Below are 14,095 nucleotides of genomic sequence, written 5' to 3'. Positions count from 1 at the left end.
CATTTTTATTGAAATATTAAACAAATAAATAAATTCAGCTTGAGGCAGACACCCTGCATGGAAAATTTCAGCCCACGTGGTCAAAGTTCAGCAAATGTAATGCAATGGAAAACATGGTTTTATACTGGAAAGAATCAGACAAACTTTATTATAGGTGTCACTACATGTGCCTCCTATAATATATACATTAGATACTGCTTTGTATTATCTAATATAGAATATTTTGCTACTTACATCCATCTTAGAAACATTTACTAATTTACGTAAGTCAGCACAGAATTTTGCCCCTATTGCCATTTCTTGTGAAAACTCTTCAGTCTATTTCCTTCTTACATACCCCTTTGTTTTTCTGCAAATTACTCTGGAAATAAGAAAAAGCTTAGTTGCTAGAAAGTGAGAGGTTAAGGGGCCAAGTCTGCTCCAGATGAATGTGATGGCAAAACTCTTATTGATTTTGGTGGAAGCAGGATTGGTCCCATGGTTAGCAATTGGCACACTCAAGCATAATATAAAGGATAACACACACACACTTGCTGACATGAATAGTCAGCTGTGCTATGGGGACCTTGAAAGAAAGATGCCAGTAGATGGGTGAGTCATGCAGCTAATAGATTAGTGGCATCAGTGCCAGCATATGGCAAGCAATAGCTATTTTAAGATTAGACACAATATAGTGGAACTCCTTGCAGAATGTCAGAGGAAAGTAAGGAATCTGACCTCCAGTGATAAGGTTAATAGAAAATTAAGTACATATTTCATAACAGGCTGTAAAGGCCTGAAGAATTATAGTGGAAATAAAGGGGGAAATTAATGATTAATAGTAATGGATTTAGACAGCTGATCACATTTAAAAATAGAATAACCTGACCATAGCTGAAATAAGGTTAACTTTTGCAGTATGCTGGAATGAAACAACTAGATAGATAACAGTTCTTAAATCCATAAATCAATCTGAATATAATACTTATGCTTTGTTTTCAGGTGATAAGGTCAGTTCCAGGGCCATAACTATGAAGCAATAATGGATTACAATTATATGAATTCTTGGAAGAAACTAATAATACTCCACAATTTTTTAGAATCTATGGGACTAAAGCCTACAAAGCCCTATATTTTCTTGCTTGTGTCATATGCAGTGGAAATGACAGGATACAACAGTAATGGGCAGTGAATATCAAAGGCCAGGGAAGGCTAAGCCTTCCCTGACCCAGGCCGTGGCCCCACCCATGTCCTGCCCCAAGGCTCTGCCCTCCCTCCCCCTCTACTCTGAAGCCGGCGGGGGCTCACTCAGCTCCAACCGCAGCCTGGAGCTCAGGCCCGTTGGTGGCCCAGGGCAGCACTGGGGCTGGCCCGGCACTGGGGCCAGCAGCTTGGCCCAGCCAGCGCTAGGGGGCTGGCGGCTCAGCCCATCGCTACGGGGGCCAGCCGGCATGGCTGGGCTGTGGCTCCTCTGACCACTTGCTGGGGAGGGAGTGCTCGGGGCTCCAGTGGGTGGGGATGGGGCCTCAGGTGGAAGAGGAAAGGCCAGCGGACTAGCATCCCTGAAGAAGGGGGGGTGTCACCCACAGCCTAGGGCAACAGTAGCTCTAGCAAGGAGTGACAACAGTCAAGGCGAGGTCCTCCTCTAACCATGAAAAAATATCTACTGTGACAACTGACACAAGTGAGAAAAAATAAATGGACCTGGTGTGTCAGTATCAAGTACTTGGGCAGTGGCATCCATCAAGCTTATGGGGACATAAGAGAATTCAGTCAGGACAAAAGAGTTTTTATTTTCGTACCAAAAATAAACCTTGAGACCAATCCTATAGTCCTTCATCCACAACATTAGACCCTTTTACGACAATCCAAATCTGTCATTTTGCAGTTTTCCTGAAAATTTAAAATTAATTTGTCAATATACATCAGTGATTCTCAACCCGCAGACCATGGGCTGCATGTGGCCCAATTAGCACACAGCTGTGGCCCAGCTCAGCTGTGTGCTAAGGCCAGCCCATGTGGCGGGGTCTGGGTTCCAGCTACCTGGTGCAGTGGGGTCCAGGCTGCCCCGCTGCCCAGCACGGCAGGGTTGGGGTCCAGTTGAGGATGCCAGCCCAGCCCACAGAGTCCAGGGTTTGTAGCTGCTGCCTGACCCCACAAGCTCCAGTGCTGTCACCTGGCCCTACAAGCTCTGGGGCTGCCTCCCAGCCCCACACAGTGTGGGGTTCAGGGCAGCCGCACAGTGGGGATCCAGGATCCAGAATCGAGGTCTGGGCTGCCACTGCCCTGCCACCTGGCCCCTGCAGCCCAGGTAACACATTGTGAGCTGCATATGCAGCCTGCAATGATAAATAAGTTGAGAACCACTGATATACATCATAGCTGCAATTTACCAATGCATTTATTCAACTTTTTATATTATGTACTTTAATTTTTTAAATTATAGTTCAGAATATTGTCTAATTAAGGCCAAACATAGCTTTACCGGGATGCTTATAATTATAAAAAAATTCTATAGCGGCATCGATGCAATTCTGCAATCACTTATACATGTGTGTAGCTTTAAGCACAAGTAGTCTTATTGACTTGAATGGGACTACTTATATATTTAAAGTTAATCATGTGTAAAAGTCTTTGCTGGAATGAGGCCTTATGCAGTGCAAAACACAATCAAAATAAGGTTTAAATTCTCAGAAGATTAAGAGGAGTCTGCCTATAGAAAAAGCTCAGATAAGTTTTTAACAAATTATAGTTTTAAGATTAAATCCCCTTTTAAAATACGTATAAAGTACTTTGCACTTTCATAACACCTTTTATCTGAGGATTGTACTTTGTAAACATTATATATCTCAGTCTCATAACACACCTAAATAAGATTGAAGGTAAGTATTATACTCATTGTACAGCTGAGTTTCAGAGAAGTTAAGGCCTGATCCAAAGCCCCTTAAATTCTTGAAGGCAATGGGAAGACTTCTGTCCTGCAAAAGATCCTTGGGGTCACTCACTAGGAGTGGGAAAGGAAACATCTAGTTTATATTTCTTATTTTCTTTTACATTTAAAAAATGGCTTGTGTAATCTATGGACAGCCTCGCTTCATTTAGAATTCTGTATCTATGCCACTGTTTCGTTTTTTCATGTTGTTTACCTTCTTGTGCCATAGAGATGATATCATACAATAAATAAAGGGCAAAGTCCTTTTGCAAGCACGAATTGATCCAGTCTCCCTATTTGACAGGACAATAAGGCATAGAGCAGGAGTTTTGTTTTGCTTTTTTAATGTTTTTTCTCAAGTGAAACTGTTCACTCCCACTAACCTCTGAGAAAGATGTGGGGAGGTATTCAGGGGTTGATAGCTGGAGTATAGCAAGTAGACTCCATCTTTCTTACACCCTCCTTCAAGTAGGAGAAACATTTTAACTTTTTTACCATATACACAATAGAAAGGATTAGTCGTGGCCTTGTGTTTGGGACCCTGCATGCCTGAGTTCATCTTCTCCTTCCTGCTTAACCTGGAGGGGCAAGAAACTTACCAACAAACTTTTCCTCTCCAGTGGACCATATGAAAGAGGATTGTCTCTTCCAGGCCCTCATTTCTGGCAATGCAACTGCCATAAGGAAGGAAACTAATACCCCTCGCGGGTGGGCCTGTTACACATGAAGAAAATCACTACTCCAACCCCCTTTCCACCAGTAGGGCCACAATGAGAAATGAAACCCACCAATCCATTTGCACTCTGGCAATGTGGGAGAAGGCTTATTTGGAGCCCTAAAGCCAGTCCTGTCATGACTAGCTAACACAATGTTGAATATGACCTGTCCTTGTTTAGACTAACTGCAAACTTGCGGTCAGCATGAGTATTAAACTTGCTAGAGTCAAATTCTAATATAAAATGTTATAGCAAAAATAAGGCCTTTGCATCTGAGTATTTATATACAAACACATAATTTATGAATAATGGTAATCTTTATTACCTCAACAAATTCCAAGACTTTTTTTCCACCATGCGGATCATCACCAAAGAAAATGTTAAAATAGGTATTCTCATGTTACTTTCATATTCCCTTCTCATGTATTCCTTGATTTCTTATTCTAACACAGCCTCAATCTAGCACTAAGCCTTATTGATTTATTTCTGCTCTATTTCCAAAATCTTCTCTTTCCCACTAACACCATAAAAACTTTTCAGACTTTGACCTTGACAATATGACTTTCTTATCCTCTCTGAGACCCATCCTTCCATACTCTCTAAGCTGTTCAAAATAAAGTTGTGAAAGTAATCAACATCTCCCGATGTTATGGCCGCATTTATCCCTCCTAAAGGTCAGTCAGAAACACACTAAAATGTACCTCAATTGCTTTCTTTTGACACCAGAGAAATTCTTCAGACTCCATTTTGTGCCCCTAGCTTTTATTTTGAATAAGCAAAAGTCACTCCACCATTAGAAGCTGCAGGTCAGATGATAAGGTCAGCAAATCATAGCTCTGAGGTAAACAACGGCAATGAGCATGTGCAGACTGTTTGCAATATTGGCATGTATCCAAGAATGAGGCAATGTTGGCATGTATTCAAACTGATAAGTAGGGCCCTACCAAATACATGGTCCATTTTGGTCAATTTCACTGTCATAGGATTTTTAAAAACATCAGTTTCATGATTTCAGATATTTAAATCTGAAATTTCAGGTGTTGTAATTATAGGGGTCCTGACCCCAAATGGAGTTGTGAGGAGTGGGTAGCAAGGTTATTGTAGGGAGGTGGGGAGTTGCGGTACTGTTACCCTTACTTCTGGGCTGCTGTTGATGGCAGCGCTGCTGCCTTCAGAGCTGGGCAGCTGGAGAGCAGCATCTGGCCAGGAGCCCAGCTCTGAAGGCAAAGTCACTGCAAGCAGCAGCACAGAAATAAGGGTAGCATAGTAGGTGATAGGGATAGCTCAGTGGTTTGCACATTGGCCTACTAAACCCAGGATTAGGAGTTCAATTTTTGCATTGCCTCCCTTGCTGCTGTTTATAGAGCTGGGCCCTCAATCAACAGCCATCACTATTTTGCCACCCAGCACAGAAGTGAAAGTGGCAACACTATGATCCCCCCCCCACGACTCCCTTTTGAGTCAGGACCCCCAATTTGAGAAACACTGGTCTCCTCCATGAAATTTGAATAGTATAATATAGGGTAAAAGCACAGACAAGACCAGATTTAACAGGGGGAGACCAGATTTCACAGTCCCTGATGTGTTTTTCATTGCCGTGAATTTGGTGGGGCCCTACTGATAAGAATGTTTGGCGGGGAGCATGTGCAGAAAAGCTCTGGTAAGATAATGAGCATGTGCAGTAAGGATCTGACAGCTGAGAGGACAGTATAAGAGGCAGATGGTAAGGATGGTTGAGTGAGGAGTGGACAAAGAATTCAGAGAGCAGCTAAGTAGTTGACAAGAGACCTGAAGAAAGCTGATTGAGAAAGGTAGCTATAACAACAGCAGCAGCACCAGAAAGCCAGAAGGACAGAGTAAACCTGCCAGAGTAATTATAGTTTAGTATGAATATGTATATGTGTGTGATGTATGAGTGTGTTAACTATAATTTATATATGTAAAACAAAGTACAATTTAAGAACTGCTGTCAGTGATCTGTGGCAGACTGGCCATCTGTAACAGGGTGTGACAACTTAGAATCACTTGGACTGTATGCAATTGCAGTTTGTATGCTCTTTAACGTGCAATAAGGGATTTGTGTTTTATTTATGATTTTAGATGTATGTTATAGGGATTGTTAGTTACATTAATAAAAAGATACTTTGTTTTGGAAAGAATACTGCCTGTGTCAATTACTTGTCAAAAAGCTGTATCTGTGTCCCCCAACTTTTGCATCTGAAGAAGTGAGTTTTTTTACCCACAAAAGCTTATGCACAAATAAATCTGTTAGTCTTTAAGGTGCCACCGGACTCCTTGAAGTTTTTTCTTAGCTACCCCAGAGATCCAGACCTTACATTAAGGGGGTGATAGGGAGGTTATTATAGTGGCACCCTAAAGCTTGTTTTTGGGGTAACAAAACAGGTTAAAAAGTCTTTGGCCTAAAACCCATCTCTCACTATATGTAATCTTCCTGGAGCAATACTATGGAGGACTGCGGAATCCTGTGAAATGCTGAGCTCCCTCAACTACTTCTGAGTGTAGGATTGACAGCTGCACGTATCAAATCCTTGGGCCACAATCCAGCAAAGCACTCAAGCACATGCTTAGCTTCTGCAGCACTACTTGCTTGTTTACAGTCAACTGGACTACTCGCATGCTTAAAATTAAGCACGTGTTTAAGTGTTTTGCTGGCTCAGGGCCTTAATGACTAGCCCGTTGGCGAAACCAGGCTGCAGTGCCCTATTTTTGTTGACATTTATTTAAACTAGGAAATCCTATTAGAAAAGCTCCACCCCCCTATCCCTGCTCCCCTCGTCCCTCCACCCCCACTCTGCTCAGGTATCGCTCCTGTTCGTCATCCCGGCCTCTCGGTTCCTCATCCCTCCCCACACGCTGCTCAGCTCCTCGCGGCTCCGCACCGCTTCCCACCCCTCCTCCGTGTCGCTATGGGAACATTTGGGGCAGGCTCCGCCGCGCTGGGTGCAAAGGGCAGCAGCTCGCTCCTGCCAGGGCTGGGGGGAGGGTTCGCACCACTTGGCACGCACCCCCCCCAGCTCCGGCTCGGCAGCCCGAGCACGGGCAGACGCACACGAGGCACATGCCGGGGCAGGGCAGGCGGCTCTGCTCTTCCAGCCAGGGGCGGGCCGGGGAGAGGTGGTTGGAGCGCCGGGAGGGAGCAGGGCGGGGCCCGGCGCAGGCTGGGCGGGAGCCGCGGCGAGAGGGCTCCCGGCGCAGCGCGGACAATAGGGGCCGTTCTGCAAGTGACGCTGCGGTGAGTGCAAGTGCCCCTCTCGCTGCCCGCGGGCCAGGGCCAGCCCCAGCCCCTGCCCGGGACGAGCCCGGGAAAGGGGGGCTCGCGGGGCACTAAGGCTTCTCTCTCTCTCTGTGTCTGCAGGGCAGCGGTCGCTTCCACGCCGGCCAGAGACAGCAGAGCCCCGCCGAGGTAGGGGCAGCGGCGCACTTGTTGCGTTGGATGCTGAGGATTTCGCCTCCCAGGCGGGTGCACGGAGGTGGCTGGGGAGTGCACGGTCCCGGGAGAGGGGCTTGCCTGGGCGCTGCTACACACGGCGCGATAGGGTGCCAGACCTGGGCTGAGGGGGGTCATCCCCTGTTTATTGCCCGGGCTAAGCGTCTGCGTCCCGGAGCTGAGACAGGGAAGGGAAGTGGGCGCTGTTACTGCGTGTTGAGAGACGTGCTCGCTTGCGGCTGCATCAGTCCTCTTCCCAGTACTTGCTCAGAGGTCTTGCAGCTTCTCTTCCCCTGCGTCGTGTTTGCTTGGTTCGAGGTGTATCGTGCTCGCTGTAGCATTTCAGGAGGCGATTTTTTCGGATCAGTGAGAAAGGGACTATGTAATTTTTTTTATACGGTCATAAGCTTTCGTTTTGGTCAAACCTGATTAGGGCTTGTTAAAAAACAACCGCACTCATTATTTTAGAGACACGAGAAACCACAAGAAAACATTGAAGGCAACAACAGTAGAAGTATATCACCTGTCGGAACAACTAAAAAGCTTTTAGAGCTTTGATTTTTAAAGGAGGAAATAGATATGTTGACCCATATATATAGTGTTTCTCTGCCTTTAAGGATCATGTACATTTCAAAAACATTTCCTCTTGCACTAAGTGAGAATCCAGTCCTGCATTTATTTAAATCAAGCAGTATTTTGCAATTGACTATAATGGGTATAGAATCAGGTCTTCAGCATATGGTAAACAAATCTCCACAGGGTAAAAAAAGTAGAGTGAATAACTCTCATTAGTAGTAACTTGAGTGGATCTACTAATTTTCAAAATGAAAAAAAAGGTATGGAACCCTTTTAGGCAATAAATGTTTGTTTTTAAGACTGATTGTGTATGGGGTGGAGGCCTAGATCTGCTGTATGGAAGGTGGCTGGGGGCTGATGATTTTCTTGGATTGTTTACACTTACAGCAGGGTTTTAAAAGGAAAGTGTACTGTGTATTTTGTGGGGAAAAATGTTTCTTTCATAGGGATAGTATTTTTTGTACTTAGCTACTGTTGTACTCTAGATATATTCTAAATAAATTAGTTGAGAATTTGTTCTTTCCCTCTCAGCAAACCAGGAAATAAAATTAAAAGGGCCTTTGAAGACTAAAGTTTATAACTAAATTTGTAGGTGATAGAGATTGTCCCTGGAAATTAAAAAACATTATTCAATAGCTTTTTCCCTGCCTTCCTCCCCAATTTGTAGAAATATTTACGTTTCCTGCGTGCTGAAGGTAGCAATAAGCAAGATTCTTGAGCTAGTGCTAGAATTAATAAATCCATACAATTTTATAAACTCTCAGGCCCTGTTATGAATACGACTAAAACAATCTTTTGATTTAATCCAGATGGTGACTTATTTAAAGTCAATGTAAAGAGTTCAGATAAAGTTTAGACCATATCAGAAAGTGTCATTACACAAATGTGGTGAAGACTGATAGCAGTCCTATTATAAACCAGATACCCAGGGGTTTAAATTGAGATGTGACTATTAGCCTCAAGCTGAACTGTAATATTTTAGGTCTTATCAGAAACCCTCTTTCCTTTTAGAAAAACAAGACAAAAATGTTCCTCAGCTTAATTCCCTTCCCACGCTGCCATACATACAAAAGTGCTGTGGGTAAACTTGCATTAAAAGTTTGTGTGTTCCAAAAATTTTTTTTTTGAACTCTATATAACAAAAATTAAAAATTTCTCAGCCTGTTAGTTGAAGGTGCTTTGTCCTTGTTTATATTAAAAAGCCAACTTAGATATAAACATGATCTGACAAAAAGCAAAAATGTAAGAAGGTAGTCCACTGCAACTTGGTCAATTTGTTTCTCCAGAACTGTCAATTATTTTTAGTACAGATAATGTCAATGACATAAGAGTATCAAAAGGTGACAGAAACAGAATAATTATGGTTTCAGTCCTGCAAACCCTGCTCACATTACATATTAGTTTACTCCACTGGACAATGGAACTGCTTGCAGAATAGGGTACTGCATAAAGGGGTTGATCCTGCTCCCAGTGAAGTCAGTGGTAAAACTTTATTTGTTTCAGTGATACAGGATCAGACCTAAGGTGAATAAGGGTGGCAGAAATGGATCTACAGCTAATCAGATTAAAATCCAACCCTTCCATGAATAAAGGCTGAAACATCAGGCTCTGTATATTTACCCAAGGAATGTGAACAAATAATATGTAGTTTACCCTCATTATTTCCTGTTTTTAAAAAACAATTACAAAAAAAAATTTATAAAATGGGAGTAACACATTAGTTGTGACAAACCCACAAAAGCGAATGAGTCAAGGACACACTGTTGTGCTCTTATTTTTCTTTCAAAAATGTTGTGACTAAAGGAGAGGACAGTAATCTTTAAAAGTTTTAAATGATTCAGTTCCCAAAGTATTTTATAAGACAATTTGCCTTTCATATGCCATTTCTAACATGTCCAGTCCACCTGAATAAAATGCTGTGTTTTTTGCTGCTTCAGTTACAGTTTACAACAATTGTGGAAGTGTTGCTTACAAGTCTATGGTAACATGACTTGATGTGGTTATGTGATCACATGCCTAACAAAGTAAACACTGAAGTCTTTAAATCTATCTATTTGTGAAGATGTACAAAGCAAAATACACACTGGAAAAAAAAATGTTTCTACTTCATTTGCAATCTCCAGTACTTCAATTGGGGGGGGGGGGAGAATGTTACAATTATTCAAAGTTACAAGAGGATTAAGGCCCTGATTCAAAAAGCATCTTTATTCGAGGAAAGAAGCTTAAACATGTGCTGATATTTTGCTCACTTGAGCCTTGTTTGGATAAGTTAAATTACAGAAGTTTACTATGTATAAAGATGGACTTGGCAACCAACACAGTTAATATGAGGAATTCTAACACCAGATAAGATGAACAGCAATGAATATTGTGTTGTTTTAAAACAAGTGGATACTGTAATGGAAGTCCTGAATTCTTCTCTTCCTGTTTGGAAGCTCAGGCTGCTGTTACTTAAGCGATCTCTGCTTCTTTGGTTTAAGAACCACTTCTCTTGAGATGCTACAAATGATACTGATTTGAATACTATTAAAGAGATGCTTTAAAATGCTTTGACTTGAAAAAATGTATAAGAAAGAGTTCCCTGGCAGTTAACTACAACAACAACAAAACAAAAAAAAACCCTATCTGTTCCTTTTAATGTGATTGTGATAAACTCAAAGAACTCAGTTTGTTTAGCTTAACAGAGAGAGGGTTAAGGGGTGATTTGATTAATCTACATGGGGAACAAATATTTAATAATGGGCTCTTCAGTCTAGCAGAGAAAGGCATGATATGATCCAATGGATGGAAGTTGAAGCTAGGCAAATTCAGACTGGAAATACGGTGTACATTTTTGACAGTGAGAGATATAAACCATTGCAACAACTTACCAAAGGTTGTGGGAGATTCTTCATCATTGACAGTTTTGAAATCATGATTTTTTTTTTCCTAAATGATCTGCTCTAGGAATTATTTTGAGGCAGTTCTATGGCTTATGTTATACAGGAGGGCGGAGTAGATGGTCACAATGATCCTTTCTGGCCTTGGAATTTATGCCTATGTTTTAACAACAAACTTTAATGTGAAAGATACCACCACCACAATATAGCATAAGAGGGATTTCCAAGAACTAATATAAATAGGAATGTTTTCATACAATTTAATAATAGTTTATTCAAATGTTTAACATCAATACAATAGCATTGTGTAGTGCATAAGACCCAAAAAGTGAAACTAAGACAATGAAAATAGTTCTGAACTAATGTGTAAAAAGTAAACATAAGATGGTGAACAAATTAAATGAGAATCTCAGTTTTAAAATCTATTTGTAAACAACTTTCTCATCATCTAAATCTAACAGCAGGAAGGGAGAATCCCATTGGGTCCTATAGAATAAGGAGGTCAAGGGGCTTGACCCTACAAGTTGCTGAACACTCCAGCTGCAATTCAACAAAACAGCTAACCACTTTAAGTGGGATTATTCCTATTTTTATAGTTAATGGGGCTACTCATTTGCTTAAAGTTAAGCAAATGTTTAGATGCTTTGCTGGATCAAGGTCAGCATGTTCAACATTTTCAATTTTAAGAGTGAGCCTGATACCAGTGAAGGTCTGAATTCTTCAGCCCGGTCAATAAAAGTGGACTCTGATGCTAGTGTCCAGCAAATGGACTCATTGTGGGCACTTAACATATGACTGCAAGGTCAGGTCCTCAAGTAATCCAGGATAATATCTCAAATTGATTTAAAAAAAAAACAACAAAAAACCCCCCCCACAGATGGTAGATTTTTATAAGAAGCCCAACTCTATTATATAATAACTATAGTAAAAATGCAACATTACATTCATAAATATCCATCTACGAGGCACATTTATTTTTTGCCAGTGTCGTTTTTGTACTGTTATTAGCACAAAATTAAAAACAAAAACTACATACGTTTTAGAAGGAATTTATACCTAATAGAAGAAAAAATATTTTCCGCTGCTTTGTGGTCTACCCACATATTACCAAAATATGGATGTTTTCATGCCTATATTCCTCAGCCTGCTTTAAGACAATTTTTGGGGGTAGTAGTTTTTAATGTAATCTTAATTAATCTAAAGATTCTTTGCCTTTTTGGGGGGGAGGAAAATATGAAAAGATCAGTGATATTTCTGTAATACATGGAATTGTCACAAAATGAAGGAAATTCAGTATCTCTTTGGGAGATAATACCTTTTTCATTTACCTATTCATTGATAATGTGTGGGTTTCCTTTATAGCTCACTTCAATAAACTCAGTTCACCTAAGAAACCATAAGAATTTATTTTTTTCCTAAAAAGAGGACTAACAAATCCATCTTTGTTCCTAAATAATTTTACAACCAACAAATAAAAAAATGGCAGTCTTGTCAGTGCAGGAATAGCCTATCAACAGGCATTCAGAGGGAAAATTATTATTTGTGAGACATTTGGCAAAGTACTCTAGCTATTTAGAGGGTGGCCATAACTGTAATATCTAAGTGTAAAATCAGATAAATGAAATCCTGGCACGATTAAAGCCAGTGGGAGCTTTGCCATTGACAGCAGTAGGGCTAGGGTTTCATCCTAAGGCCTTTTGTTAATCATTAGTGTTAAGATGCTTTCAGCAGATACTGTCAATGTATTTAAGACCTGTAGTTTAAAAAACATCAGCCATTTAAAGTCTGCTGCATGGGATTTTTCTTCCAGTTTGCAGGTTATCAGTGTTACTTTAGGAGTGGGTTTTTCAATGTAATCAACCATTTGATTCATAAATTCTGAGGTAAAGGTATTTATATCAAACTTAGTTGTACAAAATGTTTCAGGGGTGATTTTTATATCACTAATTTAATGTAATGGAAATGAAATGAATAAAGTAAATACAATGCATATATTATAGTCCTAGGAAACTGTGCCTTAAAGAACAGTGAGGCTGTGTTAAGAACTGTTTGCATTTAAACTGTGGCCAAGATCATTGAAGTTAAGGTGACAGAGAAAATGACGGGAAGCAAAGGATGAGCAGATTGCTGCGTCTGACCTGTTAGGGAATTGAGAATTAATTCTGAAGCCTAACCAGAAAAAACTTACACTGGTCATTTACGCCTGAGTTTTAATCACTAATAGAGCTTCCTAAAATGTAATAATTTGGGATTTTAAGAGTACTGTCCTATAGAGAGAAATACTAATGTACTACTTTATCTCTTATGCTAATTAGCACTTAATCCTTTGCCATTCGACAAAAGAGTTGTCCTTGTAAAATGAATAGGATTTGTGTTTGCAAAGGTGAGCATGACGTCATGTTTTGGAATAGTAGGATATATAGTAGAGACATGTATGCAAACAACCATGCCTTTATTTGTTTTCCATTTAAATTTCAGTTTGCATAGGCAGCTGGTAGAATCTGAAACAGTTTGAGATATGCCTTGATACCTGAATGTAAAGGAGTAAGAGGTCCCATCCTGCAGTCCTTATTTACATGGGTAGGCTCCTGGAAAAGAATTTAACTACTCAAGTGAGTAAAAACTGCAGGATTGTGCCCCCAAGAGTGGAACTAGATCAGTGAGTCCTAGTTTACTATTTTCAGGGCATGTATGTTTCCTCCCCATATAACTGTCTCTAAAATTAATGCACACTCATTATAGCATATCTTTAGTTTCACTTCATATTAAAGACATTCTTTAAACTGTTTGGATTGAAAGATAAGGATGACTGCCTTCTTAAAGGATACTGCCAACCAAATAATGTAGTCAAATTGAAGAAGAGTTAAAATTAATTTCAGGTCCTATGTTTGTCCCCAACTCCTCCTGCCACCACCACATTTTCCTGTTTTAAAAAAATGTTTTTCTGTCCCCTTTTGCTGAGTGGAAATACCACAAATAGAGATAACTGACTAAACACACAGTGCTGTCAAATCTATAAAGGAAAGATTTCCCCTCCTATTTTTTTCTAACAATCTTAGATGTTACCTATAACAATAGTAGATACAATATTTTAATCGAAGTTGTGCCCCAGTAAAATTTAGAAGACTGTTCAGATACTCTGCCAAAAGGTGCTATATCATCCAACCATAATTATGTTCATTTGGAGCCATTATACCTATCCTGTAGTTAGGTATTAAGATTTTTTTTTTAAATTTGGATTTAAGCCCTGATTCAGCAAAGCACATGTTTAACTTTAAACACATGATTAGTTCCATTGAAGTCCATGGTCCCATTAAAGTTAAGCATATGCTTTGCTGAATCAGGACCATGCACAGGAGAATGACCTTTTTGGCATGTATGCTAGTTTGACCAGGTTATTGACCATATGGGGCTTCTACATCACTCTCTCACAGCAGAGTTAAAAAGGTTAGATAGTGTTTAAAGTGCTATATTAGTGTTAAGGTATTCACAACCTACCTACATTCTACAAGTCAAATTTAGTCTACCTCTTCCACATATATATCTGGAAAAAAGTCGGGACAAG

The 14,095-nt window shown here is 40.5% G+C and overlaps 1 protein-coding gene across 1 annotated transcript in view; it reads right to left on the bottom strand.

The window, feature by feature from the left end:
• TTLL1 (tubulin tyrosine ligase like 1) overlaps positions 1–4,348 on the bottom strand; it is a 39,157-nt gene extending 34,809 nt beyond the window's left edge. The window contains exon 1 of the mRNA XM_039542241.1: positions 4,329–4,348. The gene's annotated coding sequence lies outside the window, so the exon portion shown is untranslated. The remainder of the gene's footprint in view (positions 1–4,328) is intronic.
• Between the last annotated feature and the right edge of the window lie 9,747 nt (positions 4,349–14,095).

Source organism: Mauremys reevesii, linkage group 1 (genome assembly GCF_016161935.1).
Source record: "Mauremys reevesii isolate NIE-2019 linkage group 1, ASM1616193v1, whole genome shotgun sequence".
Lineage (NCBI taxonomy): Eukaryota > Metazoa > Chordata > Testudines > Geoemydidae > Mauremys > Mauremys reevesii.
This window is presented reverse-complemented; position numbering and strand designations above follow the sequence as displayed.